The sequence below is a fragment of the Gadus macrocephalus genome, chromosome 13 (assembly GCF_031168955.1).
Source record: "Gadus macrocephalus chromosome 13, ASM3116895v1".
Lineage (NCBI taxonomy): Eukaryota > Metazoa > Chordata > Actinopteri > Gadiformes > Gadidae > Gadus > Gadus macrocephalus.
In genome coordinates, this window is record NC_082394.1 from 3245827 (window position 1) to 3260732 (window position 14906).

Here is a 14906-nt window from a genome sequence, read left to right on the forward strand (position 1 = left end):
CCAGGAGCTAACGAAGTGGGCATCGCACCCGGCAGCGAGCCAGGGTGAGGTTCAGAGCTGTGATGGCTGGGCTGCACTCTGTCTCTCTTACAGCTCTCTGCTATCTGTCCTCTCTCCTCCCCAGACGCTGTCATTTAGAAGCTGCCAGTGTATAATAACTTTTCAATTCCTTTCCGGAAAATAGGGTATATTCTTATCTGCCGCTTAACGCCTGAAATGAATAACATTAAAAAAAACCGAACCCCACCAAAATATTTTAAATAACCTGAGCGACAGACATATCCTGCTCTACTTGGGTAGCGAGGGTAAAGATGCATCACCCTAATTTGCATTAATGAGCACGTACTGTCTGAGCCAAGGTTAATATTGGGGGGGGGGGTTTAATGGGTGCTGCTAATGACACAGCATAATTGAGCTAAAGGTTAGCTCATCATGTTTTAAAACAAGCACAAAGCCAAACCGCATTCACCTGGGCTCGATTCTAATCACACCAATTAGGAGCGGCATTTGCTTTTGGTCGTTGCGGTAACGAGCAGAGAGGAGGAGGAAGTCGACAACAAGAAGCAGAGACCTGACTTCCTGTCCGCTCTACTCCGGAGAGCAGGACTAAATCGCCGTGGGGCGGGGGGGGTAAGAGGCCTCCATCCTCCCAATCAGTCTCAGGTTTCAACCGGACCGAGGGCTTCTGATTGGAGCATCAAAACATGCTGCTCAGCCCTCGGCCCGCAGCAGGCATCCGCGTGACAGCGGAGGCGCTGATTTCTGATGCATTGTGGGCGAGAGGCATGGGGGTTCTCAGTGAGGAAAGCATCTCGTTCTCAGCGGGGAGGACCTCCTCTTGAGAGGGGTGTGGGAGGCCTCGGTGGTCCGGCAGAGAGAGAGAGAGGAGAGGATCCTGGGTCGTAGTGTTATCACATTTACATTTAGGGCATTTAGCTTTTATCCAAAGCGACTTACAGTAAGTACATTTGTCATAAGAAGTGCAACAATATATCGCTGTCGGTACAGTAAGGATGTTCACAGAACCAAGTGCAAGTAGAACAATCGCTAGGCCCGTGTTACAGCAATGATAGCAGCTACTGCAGTTGCTACACAGTTAAGTATATATATATAATACAATGCAACACAATACAATACAATATACAATGGTGGCCAGAAGGGGGAGGGTGGCTATGCAGAGTCGAGGTGGACTCTGAACAGGTGAGTCTGGAGTCTTTTTCGGAAGATAGTGAACGACTCTGCGGTCCTGAGAACGGCAGGGAGCTCGTTCCACCACTGAGGTCCCAAAACCGAGAAAAGTTGTGACTTTCATCACATGAAACTCAATCTCCGCTCTTGTACTTCCTGGCGTCCGTCTGCCGGTTAACGGTAAGACCAAGAGCATGACAAGAAGTAGAACGACAACGACCACAAGAAGAAGTTAGACTCTACATAGACACACCTCTTACGCACTTTTTGTATGTTGTACATCCTTGAACTTAATTTATGCATTTATCGTCTACTGTACGTCCTGGCGCTTAATGTACGCACTTATTGTTCTCTCTCGCTCCTTCAGACCGTTCTGTTTTCAGGCTTGCTTCTTGGGGCTCTGAAGGTCTGTGTGCTGATGAATCTGAGGGGTGCAGGGAGCAGAAGAGGATGTCCCTGTGACGCGTCTGTAAGAGGGGAGAGAGGCTCTGGACAGCGCAGATTAATAACCGAACGTCAGAAACAGAATATTTGAGACGGAAACTTGTTCACCCCTGCAAAAAACACTTATGATTAAATGAGAGTGGGCCTCGGAGCGTACAAAGATAAAAACAATGACATAAATCCGATAAAGCGCGGATAGGCATCAGGAAACAGCTGAATCACAGTGCTATAAAACGATTAATAACCAAGAGAAATCCTCAAGTTCTTAATAGTTGATAGAACGAAACATAACAGGGTCTGACCGTGGTGAAGTTGTTCAACTCCCAGCCAAAAGGCACTGGGTTCGATTCCCAATGTCAACAGCGTCACCTTCACTCTTCCTTGAGTCTGATGCCATACACCCTACCTGCTCCTCAATGACCTGTCTCTGTACTGTCTAACCCCTACCTGCTCCTTAATGACCTGTCTCTGTACTGTCTAACCCCTACCTGCTCCTTAATGACCTGTCTATCTACTGTCTAACCCCTACCTGGTCCTCAATGACCTGTCTCTGTACTGTCTAACCCCTACCTGCTCCTCAATGACCTGTCTCTGTACTGTCTAACCCCTACCTGCTCCTCAATGACCTGTCTCTGTACTGTCTAACCCCTACCTGCTCCTCAATGACCTGTCTCTGTACTGTCCAACCCCTACCTGCTCCTTAATGACCTGTCTCTCTACTGTCTAACCCCTACCTGCTCCTCAATGACCTGTCTCTGTAGTGTCCAACCCCTACCTGCTCCTTAATGACTTGTTCACTTCTGTCTAACCCCCTTCTGCTCCTTAATGACCTGTCATTATATTCACTATCTAAGCCCTGCTCCGTAATGACATGCATCGGAATTCACTGTATGTCACTTTGGATGAAGGCTGAAACAAACTACTAACCAGTAAATACAGTTCCTGTCTGGGTCACTCCCTTTAATATTCAATATTTTGTGTTCATTTGCATACATACATTATATATAATAATAATAATAATAATAATACATTTTATTTATACTGCACTTTATATTCAAGAATCTCAAAGTGCAATATGCAAATGCTTCATTATTTTATGACCCTGCCTTAAAGTTGGTGTTAGAATTTGTTTTACATAAGAAATCTGAATGTAATACACCGAAAAAAAAACACACAACGTGCAGCAAGAGATTCACTCAACTGTGCAGCCCCCCCCCCCCCCCACGCCCCCATCATCACCCCCAACATCACCCCCCTCCAACCCCCACGTCCGGCATCATCCCACCCCCCCCCCCCCCCCCCCCCCCCCAATCCCTGCTCCGTCTGCACAACATTATGTTACATATAGTTTGACAAGGCCAGGTGGGGGCGACCTGCCTCTCCTCCCCCCCCTCCCCCAGCCGTCATCATGACGATGGGTGGAGGTGCCCGTGGAGGGTGGAGGTGTCTGTGGGGGGAGGGGGGGTGTAAAGCATTATTGGCCCCATGCCGTCCACCACGGCGTCTCTCGGTGAGAATGAATGTCAAAAAATAAAAAGGTCAAATTTGAGAGATGGAAATACTGTGAAAGGTCTGTGGCGTGTTCAGAGGTTTATCACCGGCCCCGCGGGACGGGACATTTGACTGGATGGACGGGCGGCATCGCTAGGGACGCTCGCTTCTTTTGCCTCTCTCTCTTCCTGTCTCAGCTCTGTCTCTCTCTCTCCGTTCCTCTCTAGCTCTCTCTGTCTCTTTCTTTCTTTCTTTCTTTCTTTCTTTCTTTCTTTCTTTCTTTCTTTCTCTCTCTCTCTCTCTCTCTCTCTCTCTGTCTCTGTCTCTGTCTCTGTCTCTCTCTCACTATTACTCTCTCACTCTCACTCTCACTCTCACTCTCTCTTTCTCTTTCTCTCTCCATGTATTAAGGAGAGCTCGGTCTTTAAAAGGATCAGCATTATAATATGACATTGTCCTATACAACAGTCTGCAGTGGTTTACCTACAGAAACAGAATGTAGACCTACAATTACATGCATATTCTCGTTGTTCATTGAACATTTTGATTGTTCCAGGAGAGGAAACTATTACTGCACTCAAAAAATATGGAGTTCTGGTTCTGTATTAAAAAGCACATGAATGTCAAAGTGTTTAGTACGCGGTGTTTATTCTACAGTGAGACGTGGTTAATCTGCACATTGAGCTTCTTAATTCTAAATGAGATTCAGCCTAGCGATAATTACAAACTAAAGCGCAAAAGTTGGAAATGGAATTCAGCTCTTGGAGAAAAATATATATAATTAAAAAAATAGATTTTTAAATTGCCCTGGCAAGGGTAAACGTAGGTGAGGCTCGTTAGGCTAATTGTGCTAATTGCTGGCCGTGTGTAGCACTTTGCACGCGAGCGACGCAGAGAAGTGAAGCACACATCTGTCTCGCACCGCGATTCACGCGACACGCCACACCCTCGCTAACCTGGCCTGCGCCGAGAAAGCAGTCGATTTTCTATCCTGGCGAAGCAATTTAAAACCCTGCATCCCAGTGCCTGTATGGGTACCGACACCCAGGAACATCGCTCTCCCTGGGCGGCGGCGTCTCTTGTTGTTGATGTTGTTGCTATTGTTGTTCAAAGTCCCAGCGTGGCCGTAGCCCGGTGACTCTAATGCTATGGCATTCTCCTATGATGGCTGTGTCTGTTGTTGTTGTTGTTGTGGTTGTTCATAGTCCCGACATAGCATTAGCATCTCCATAGCCCGGTGATGCTAATGCTATGCTAATGCTATGCTAATTCTACGCTAATGCTACGCTGGGACTATGAAAAACCACAACAACAACAACAACAACAGCAGCAGACACCGAGGTCTCCATCATTCTTCGACGACGGCTTTGTCTTTCGTTGTTGGTGTTGTTCATAGACCCAGCGTAGTGTTAGCGTAGAGTTAGCATAGCATTAGCGTCGCCGTAGAAAACCCGACAACCTGCTTTGTTATGTCATCATGCTTAGCCTGACGCTAACAAAGGGAAACTTTTCGCTGTCTGCAGCGTCAGGGGCAGCCACAGCCCTCGTGAGCTATAGAGTTCATGACCCCGCCCTACCCTTACACCCCCCCCCCCCCCCCCCCCTTCCATCATCCTGCTCAGTGACTCCGCTCACATCCTCCAGACTCCTAAAGAGGAGACTCTTTTCGTTGCCGTTGGTTACAAGAAACCGCGTGTAACTATTAACCGTGTAACTTTTAACCACGTGTAACCATTAACCATGTGTAACTATTTAGTGTGCTCACTATTAACTAGTTAACCATGTGTAACTGCTAACTGCGTGTAACCAGCGGTCACCATATTAAATCAATAACCATGGTTACTGAGTGACGCATAGCATATATCATAATGACCTAATTCATAACCAGTGGGTCAGCCTGAACCACGGGTAACCACTAACTATGTCTAACTAGTACAGCCTAAAGCCCTGTTCTATGGAGGTAGATTTGTGTCTTTATTATGCAATCAAAAATAATAGGTTTGAGAGCAAAACTTTCCACACTGCAATCAAAAAATTGGTTTGAGAGCAAAACTTTCCACACTGCAATCAAAAAATAGATTTGAGAGCAAAACTATCGACACTGCAATAAAAAAAATATGTATTGCAAGATAAATTAATGTGATAAAAAAATTATTAATGGGAATCCAAAAGTTTTGTTTGCAAATCCGAAAGTTTTGTTTGCGAATCCGAAAGTTTTGTTTGCGAATCAAAAAGTTTTGTTTGCGAATCCTAAAGTTTTGCTTGCGAATCCAAAAGCTTTGCTTGCTGTTGAGCTGAATCTCGTGGGCGGGACCTACGCCGAAAGATGTAAGACACGTCTCTATTGGCCAGTCTCGATCGGAGTGACAGCTTGGCAACATCCGAAAAGCCGCTGCCCCCCGACCGCCTCCAGAAGCAGATTGTCGGCCTGACGGACAGGGTGTTCGATTGTGCCTCTCAATCCGCGGCGTCGGTCAACAACATCGCCCTGCTCTCCTCTGCCATGGTCTCCTTGTCGGCTGACAGGGAGGCCTACGGAATTTTCAGGGCTCGCAAGCGCGCGCACGGGACAAGCCCATAAGGCGAAGCCTAGACGGCGTAGCCTACATGAAATAGAACTCCCTCTCTCGTTACTAACTGTGGATGTTGCCAAGCTGTCACTCCAATCGAGACTGGCCAATAGAGACGTGTCTTACATCTTTCGGCGTAGGTCCCGCCCACGAGATTCAGCTCAACAGCAAGCAAAGCTTTTGGATTCGCAAGCAAAACTTTAGGATTCGCAAACAAAGCTTTTTGGTTCGCAAACAAAACTTTTGGATTCGCAAACAAAACTTTTGGATTTGCAAACAAAACTTTTGGGTTTGCAAACAAAACTTTTGGATTCCCATTAATATTTTTTTTGTCAAATTAATTTATCTTGCAATAAAACATTTTTTGATTGCAGCGTCGATAGTTTTGCTCTCCAATCTATTTTTTGATTGCAGCGTGGAAAGTTTTGCTCTCAAACCTATTTTTTGATTGCAGCGTGGAAAGTTTTGCTCTCAAACCTATTATTTTTGATTGCATAATAAAGACACAAATCGACCTCCATACTGTTCCCGCGCAGCTTCACATAAAGGAGGCCGACCACGGGAGATCTCCATGCATAGTAGAGTTCTCCCCAGCGGCTCCCCTAACACCACCACATCGCCCTCCCTCTCCTCGGACAGGGGGGGGGGGGGGGGGGCGTCCAGCCAGCTGCAGGGGTCTGAATTATACATCACCCTCTTAGGGGCCGGCCCTCCACTCTGAGGGGGGAGGCGGCCTCAAACGCCTGGGGGAGTCATGTGACAGTGTCACGAAATGCAATGTTTATTTATGGTAAACGGACTGCATGTATGAAGCGCTTTTTCTAACCAGCGGCCACTCAAAGCGCTCTACAGAGTTGCCTAACATTCACCCGTTCACGCACACATTCAAACTACACCGACGGTGGAGTCAACCACGCAGGGCGAGAGCCAGCTCGCCGGGAGCAGTCGGGGTGAGGCGTCTCGCTCAGGGACACCTCGACACTCAGACGCTAGGAGGAGCCGGGGATCGAACTAGCAACCTTTCCGGTTACCAGCCGGCCCGCTCTGCCTCCTGGGCCACATGCCGCACGTATTTACATGAGAGAAGACGATAACTGATTTGAAAAAGATGGCGATTTTAATCTGCATTAATGTTGAGATGGACCCATTGGCCGACCTGCAGTCCTTCCTAGCCTCTCTGGTCAAGAAGGGTACGTGCTCTGAGAGGGAGCACGCTGATTGAAACGCTCCCACTTAGCGCGGTGATTGGTAGTGATTGGTGGGGGCGGCCGGGATGTCGATTACAACAAGGTGGGCGGGATAAGTGATGATTGGCCCCGACGTGGCTGCGAGCCTGTCCGTCACTTCCTATTTATCGAGCACACCCACACACACACACAGACACTGGCAGACACACACACACGCAAGCATACACACACACTCCCACGCAGACACACACACCCACATACCTGAACAAACACACACACACATTCAAACACCCTCCCACGCAGACACACACACACACACTGTTGTCCTTTCGCTGAACTGAAGCCTGCTGAACTTGACAGTCAGGCCTTCTCTTAAATATAGCATTAGCTCTGTGTAATTATGCAGCGCTGGGGCCTACCTCTGCTGTGTTGCGTGGCCCTGACACGGTCCATAGCTGCCGGGTCTAAACACCGCCTCTATGAAGGTGTACCAACGCATTAGCATAGCTACCGAGGTGATTGTTATTTGTTAATAGCAGGGAGACCTTTTCATTCAAAGGCTTGTGGATGCCTCCAGGTAGACGTGGCTGTCGTGGGGACGGAGTCGCGATGGAGAGAGAGTGGATGATGGGGGTTTGATGTTGGTGGTGCATTGCTGGGTATACAACACCGCTGTGATCATAGCGGCACACCTGGTCAGAGGAAATGTGTCTAGATCTGTGTGTGTGTGTGTGTGTGTGGGTCTATCTTTGTGTGTGTGTGTGTGTGTGTCTATCTTTGTGTGTGGATGTGTGTGTGCGTGTGTGTGTGAGTGCGTCTGCCTAGGTTTGTGTGTGTGTGTGTGTGTGTCTAGGTCTGTGTGCGTATGTGTGTGTTTGTGTGTCTAGGTCTGTGTATGTGTGTGTGTGTATGTGTCTAGGTCTTTGTGTGTGTGTGTGCGTCTAGGTCTGTGTGTGTGTGTGTGTGTGTGTGTCTGTGAGAGTGTGTGTGTCTAGGTATGTGTGTGTGTGTGTGTGTGTGTGTGTGTGTGTGTGTATGTCTAGGTCTGTGTGTGAGTCTAGGTGTATGTGAATGTGTGTGTATGTCTAGGTCTGTGCGTGTATGAAAGAAATACGATCGGTTAAGCGAGGAGAGACACACTAGGGTGTAATACTGTGGAACTTACGAGATTGAGGAAAAATGGTTGAATCCAAGAGACGAGAGAGCAGACCCGTACCAGACCCACCGCGGTGATAACGAGGACAACGGGACCTTACCTAAAGCACATTTTTGTGTAGCCTAACAGGAGTTAGCTTAGCAAGGGTTAGCTTGCTGCTATCCAGCTCTCTGATTGCACAATCGAGGCTATCAAACGATACGGTTGAGTTCATGCCTTAAGACTAAGAAATTATAATTATCATCTCTCTTTCTGCATATCGTTATATGCAGAAAGAGATAATTGCCTAATTGCCGAGGGCTTATTTTGGCCAAATTCTGATATCTAACCAAACTCTACTCTCCTAACTCCTAAATCCTACTCTCCTAACCAAACTCTACTCTCCTAACTCCTAAACTCCCTCCTAATAGCCTCATTGGCTATATCCTTAACCAATCAGAGTGCTTTTACATTCCATAATCACTTTCTGCCAAAGTAATCTATTTGACGCTAGGCATTTTGACACTAAATCCAAGGTGAACCTTAATATGTGACTCAATTATGCTATGAGGCTAACGATATGATTATCATAACCAGCCGGTGGTATGTCCATACACTTCGTTCGGTGCTAAATCCTCAGTCTCTAGAGCCCAGGACATCCTCTGTGAAGACCTCCTTGAGCGAAACGCTGAACCGTTCCTGTGCCGTATCCGAACTCCGTATCCGAACCCTTCGAGAAAAAGTGTGTAGCGGCTTCTTGGTGACCTCATGGTAGTGGATACGGATGTTGATATCTCCGCCTGAATCCCTTTGGGTTAGAGTGTGTAGTGTCACACACCGGGTCAGGTAGTGGCAAAACAAAGGGAGTCCACACATGACATAAAGAGAAACTAGTTTATTAGTAACCCGTTTTTACTCGTTAAAGTAAACATAAGCAATTATAGTTAAACAAAAGGGATGATACTTAAAACCACATGGCGGGTGGAAGACGGAGCCCAGCGCCCAGCCTAGAAGCAGCAACAAAGAGAGTCAACACATGGCTACCCAGCCCTTAAATCTCTGGATCCCTATCCCCCCACAGGTGTGGCCAATTGGCCTGACGCCCTTTCCCAATCTCCACCCACAACCAATAGGCAGAGAGAGGGGCAGGGCGTCACAGTAGTGACTCCTTGGTGACCTCATGGTAGTGGATTCGTATGTTGATATCTCCGCCTGAATCCCTTTGGGTTAGAGTGTGTAGTGACTCCTTGGTGACCTCATGGTAGTGGATTCGTATGTTGATATCTCCGCCTGAATCCCTTTGGGTTAGAGTGTGTAGCGGATGCCTGGTGACCTCATGGTCGCAGTAATAGATGCAGCTGCAGCTACAGAGGAGTGGCGTGTGCGTGCTGGTTCATTCAGAGGACCAACCTGCACCAACGCTCTCCGGGAGGGCTCAGAAGAGCTGACTGGGCTCAGATCCACTGACGCCGTCAGGGACTCAAGAGGGAAGGCTTCATTAGGTATGCAAATGCAGCCAGACATGATTCCCCTTATCATCATTTGCACCTTTGCCTTTGATGGTGGGATGTGGGGGGGGGGGGGGGGGGGGGGGCCCTGGGAGGCAGGGTGCCCTCTTGTAGGGTGCTGCTTGTTCAACAAACTGCTTGTTGTTGGTTCTTTTTGTTCTGATTAGTAACCGTGACGCCAGGAGCGCAGGTATCTTGTTTTTCTGATCTGTCTGCGGCTGGGGTTCGGAACCGGGGTTGATCTTAGCGCGTTTTTAAATGTTGCCGTGGAACGTGTCGGTATCATAGGGCAGAGTTTGAATTATACATCAGGCCACAGAGTGAGACGTTAATGAGGATTCGGACGGACAGAAGGAGCGCTTTAAGCAGAGAGAGGTTGATAACAATTTAACGCACGCCCCGTATTATTGACTCTGTTAGGAAGTTGGAAAGGTTAAATAAAAAATTCTTTCTTTTTAAAAGAACAACAGTAATGGGTAGATTCTGACCTTTTTTTCTTATGTAGTAATACGAGAAATGACATTTTCTTCGATGTCAAGGTAATTGTGATTGTATTTCCCTAGAGCGCAGTGAGTCCTTGACAGACCGTTCAATAGACATTCATGTTGTTTCTCTAAACAGGATTTCAATTAAAATCCCGATTGTAAATCAGTGACCCCTTCAGTGTGTCTCCTAGAGTCCTGGGGGGTCCAAGACAAATAACCCCAGCCTGCTCCCAACGAGCCACTCCCTTGCAGGGTTGACACCGCCGTCGGTGTGTGAATATGTGCATGACAAGGTGAACGTGACGCATCAGTTGTTAAGTGTTTACACTGACAACTGGTCCAAAAAAAACAATGCTGTTCGTTTGTACGTTCTGTGGCATCGGACTCTTGCTGGTCAAAAATAATAAAAAATAATACAAATAATAATTTGAGAATAAAAGTAATGTTTGGAATCTAAAATGTGGATTCCTCCCATGGGTAGAAAGACTGGACATAGATGCCTGGGAATTAGGGCTTGGTAAAAAAATCGATTCATCAATGCACTTCAATTTATTTGTGCTCGATTCTCGATTCAGAATTTTTTTGAAATCGATTATTTCCCCCCCAAAAAAAGTAGAAGCATACTCAGTCATTGTAATCTAGAAGCTAGTATGCCCAAATGTACATGCCCTTTAACATTTGTCCATGTTATGATTATTACTTTTATGCTGCAAATTTAGCTCAGGAACAACACTATACAATGGTGCATTCCCTTTTTGCTAGTTAAAGCACAATGAAATGGTTGATTCATTTTGATGGATGCATTTTGAATATTTAGGTATTTTTGTCATCTGCACGTATTATTGAATCGATATCGAAGCAATTCCTCATCCTCCTCATCCTCATCGTCATCCGCTTATCCGGGGTCGGGTCGCGGGGGGAGCAGCTCAAGCAGGGGGCCCCAGACTTCCCTTTCCCGGGCCACATTGACCAGCTCTGACGGGGGGATCCCGAGGCGTTCCCAGGCCAATGTTGAGATATAATCTCTCCACCTAGTCCTGTGTCTTCCCCGAGGTCTCCTCCCCACTGGACGTGCCTGAAACACCTCCCAAGGAAGGCGCCCAGTGGGCATCCTTACCAGATGCCCGAACCACCTCAGCTGACTCCTTTCTAAGTAAAGGAGCAGCGGCTCTAATCCGGCTCTAAGGGAGACGCCAGCCACCCTTCTGAGAAAACTCATCTCGGCCGCTTGTGCCCGCGATCTCGTCCTTTCGGTCATCACCCAGCCCTCATGACCATAGGTGAGGATAGGAACGAAGAGCAAGACCAAGCCCTACTGGGAATGGAACTCGAACATCCCCCAGTAGCTCTGTTCTCTCCATCGGTTACCTTCAGAGGCGTCACGCAGGTAGTGAGCGATGTTGACGTCGACGGAGGCACCGCGCCTGAGCAGCAGCGTCTCCAGCGGTGCCGGGCCTGGTTGCGTTGCCGTAGCAGCAGAGGAGGAGATTAGGAGCATTAGTGCTTTAATTACAACCAGTCCCTTTAATTACCTCCCAATCAGGGAGCCTTCTCCTTCTCACACACTGATGGCGGCGCGGCATGTGGCTCAGGAGGTAGAGCGGGCTGGCTGGCAACCGGAGGGTCGCTAGTTCGATCCCCGGCTCATCCTAGCTGAGTGTCGAAGTGTCCCTGAGCAAGACACCTCACCCTGACTTCTCCCGACGAGCTGGCTGTCGCCCTGCGTTGTTGACACCGCCGTCAGTGTGTGACTGTGTGCATGAATGGGTGAATGTGAGGTGATATTGTAAAGCGCATTGAGCTAGTGGTTACTGGTTAGAAAAAGCGCCGTTTAAACGCAGGCCATTTAACATTCCTCTGGTAGGGGGATACAACGGGGGCCCCGGCAATGGCAGAGTCCCTGATCCGGGGTCCTGAAGTTTCGGGACTGGACGGGGCCCTGGGCCGGTAGGTCGGCGGGGTCGTGTCACACACTGCTCGTCTGCTGCGGTGATTGGCACCTGGCGTAGGGTAATGAGGAGATGAATAATTGAATCTTGTGCTGTAATTGAGCCGCTTAGTGGACTCCGCGCCCCAGAGGACTTTGAGGTGGAGACGGGGCGACAGCGCCGTGTGTGACCTTTCATAAAGATTTATTATTATTAACTCAGCCTACTGTAGCTGTGTGTGTGTGTGTGTGTGTGTGTGTGTGTGTGTGTGTGTGTGTGTTTGTCTAGGTGCGTGTGTTTGTCTCGGTGAGTGTGTGTGTGTTTGTGTATTGTGAGCGTGTGTGTGTGTGAGTGTTTGTGTCTAGTTCTGTGTGTGTGTCTAGGGCTGTCTGTTTGTGTGTCTCGGTCTGTCTGTCTATGTGTATGTCTGTGTGTGTATTTCTGTGTTTGTGTGTCTAGGTCTGTGTTTGTGTTTGTCTAGCTGTGTATGTGTGTGTGTCCTTGTGTATGGATGTATATGTGTCTCGCTCTGTGTATCTGTTTGTGTGTGTGTGTGTGTGTGTGTGTGTGTGAGTGTTTGTGTATGTCTGTGTGTGTCTAGGGCTGTCTGTTTGTGTGTCTAGGTCTGTCTGTCTATGTGTATGTCTGTGTGTGTATTTCTGTGTGTGTCTGTGTCTAGGTCTGTGTTTGTGTTTGTCTAGCTGTGTATGTGTGTGTGTCCTTGTGTATGGATGTATATGTGTCTCGCTCAGTGTGTGTGCGTGTGTGTGTGTGTGTGCCTGCAGGCCTGCTGTCTGTGGTAATGAATGCAGCGCGCTGCAGAGGCGGGGCCCTCCAGAGGGAAATCTCCATAGTGTTTTTTCATTAGGATCCCATCCCAGCGGCGGTACGAAGCCCCTTCCATACATCGTCATCAGGGCAGACACACTCTGTATGATTACCAAGAGCCCCCCCCCCGGCCCACCTGCTGTTTACTGAATCAACACACACCGCCGGGACGCACACTGTCACCGTCTTGAACACACTTTATGTTTTGAGGACGGCATGTGACTCAGGAGGCAGAGCGGGTTGGCTGGTAGCCGGAAGGTTGCTGGTTCGATCCCCGGCGCCTCCTAGCCGAGTGTCGAGGCGTCCCTGAGCGAGTCATTTCACCCTCACTGCTCCTGACGAGCTGGCTGTCGCCTTGCGTGGCTGACATCGCCGTCGGTGCGTGAATGCGTGCATTGATGGGTGAATGTGAGGCAGAATTGTAAAGAGCTTTGAGTGGCCTCTGGTTGGAAAAGTGATACATGAATGTTTACCGTTTACTTTGTCCGCTCAAACTTTTCCACGCTGCGGAGACGTTGTTAAGCTGATGTTAGTTCTTCGTTAGAGAGATTCAAACGATTTCCTCTTCCCGTGTTTGCTCCACCAAACAAACCGTGTATTGGCTGTAGGAGGACAGCGGATGTGGGCGGAGGTTAATTTATTACTTGGCTTTTGTTTTGCTGCATCGTGTCTTTTGGTTCCATGGTGTTTGACGGCTGGTGATAGGATAACATATCATGTATCATAGCTTAGCGTTAACACTGAGTCGCCTAGGGAGGTCTATGTTCCACGCCATATCTATAGGCGCATATTATTTCCACTACTTCTCAATAAGTTAGTGGTTCAAGTATCCTACTGCAGTAATAGGATGCTGTTTATCGTTCTAGCATGCGTCTTACCTATACTGTATATATATTCATACTATATACTGTATTTAGCTATACTGAATCGACCAATAAGAAACGCTTTCGCTCTTTGGTTCGGTCTGGAAATCCTCCAAATGCGTGTTGTTTCTCACGGAGAGCCCGTTGCTCGCATCATTTCCGCGTCATCGAGCAGCAGAATTAATCGTTGGATCATTAAAGTTGGATTGATTACGGCTGCGCTCGTTACCCAGGTCATCATGAGCACTGAGGGGAGTCACCGGGGACGTCCCTCATGGGAAACACACGTCTGGTCTCTAGGACAGCAGACCACTGACTTCAGGGTGCACCGAGAATCGGCGTAGCCTCCCCCCTCACCCTCCACCGACTCTTACCTACCACTAGGTTCTATGAACATCCTTACTGCACCGACAGAGATATATTGTTGTTTCTCTTCCTTCTGAAAGAATGTACTTATTGTAGGTCGCTTCGGATAAAAGCGTCTGCTAAATGCCCTAAACCTAGGACTGCGATTTCTCGCGACCTGCAACTTTCACTAGATGTCCTGGAAAAATTGCGATTCTTCCCCGGCTTAAACTGAGCCACCAATCACAACCCTTGTAGCCAACACATCCCTGTTGATTCCAGCCTCACTGTTTCCTTCTTCCCGATCTCACTCTGACCACAAACCCCCAGCAACCCCCAGTACAGCCTGAAGCTCTCTCGCTCCCCAGGCCAGGCGTGATTGGAGGAGAGCGGTAGTGGATGACCTCCTAATCACAGCCCTGAAACGCTCATCATCTCAGCTGGCAGCCTGACCCTGCCCCCCCCCCCCCCCAGGCTCCCCACTGGGGCCCCCCACGGTGCCCGCTGTGAACAGGGCCCCGCTCGCTCCTCTCTGACTCCTGCAGTCGGGGGAGACGAGAGGGCCCGCTGGGGAGAGCGACAGAGCTCTGCCACTGGAAGAAAGGGAAAGAGGCACCTCTCTCTATTCTGACTGTCCCCATTCAGCACCCATTCAATCCACTGTCCATTCTCACTGGAAGAACCCCTTCTGTGCTTCAGTGGTCAACCTTTCCTCTATGAGCCTACTGTGTAGACGGGTGTGACGAGTGTGAGTGTGTGTGTGTTTTTGTGTGTGTGAGAGACTGTGTGTATGTGGATGTGTGTCTGGCTGTGTGAGTGTGTGTGTGGTCTGTGTGCGTGTATTTGTGTCTGTGTGGCTGTGTGAGAGTGTGTGTGTGGTTGCGTGAGAGTGTGTGAGTTTATCTACATGTCTGCGTGTGTGTGTTTGTTTGTG

General features: G+C 48.5%; 1 protein-coding gene across 1 annotated transcript in view; it reads left to right on the forward strand.

The window, feature by feature from the left end:
- Positions 1–14906, forward strand: part of LOC132470953 (metabotropic glutamate receptor 4-like) — a 44364-nt gene that overhangs the window by 27577 nt on the left and 1881 nt on the right. The window lies entirely within an intron of this gene.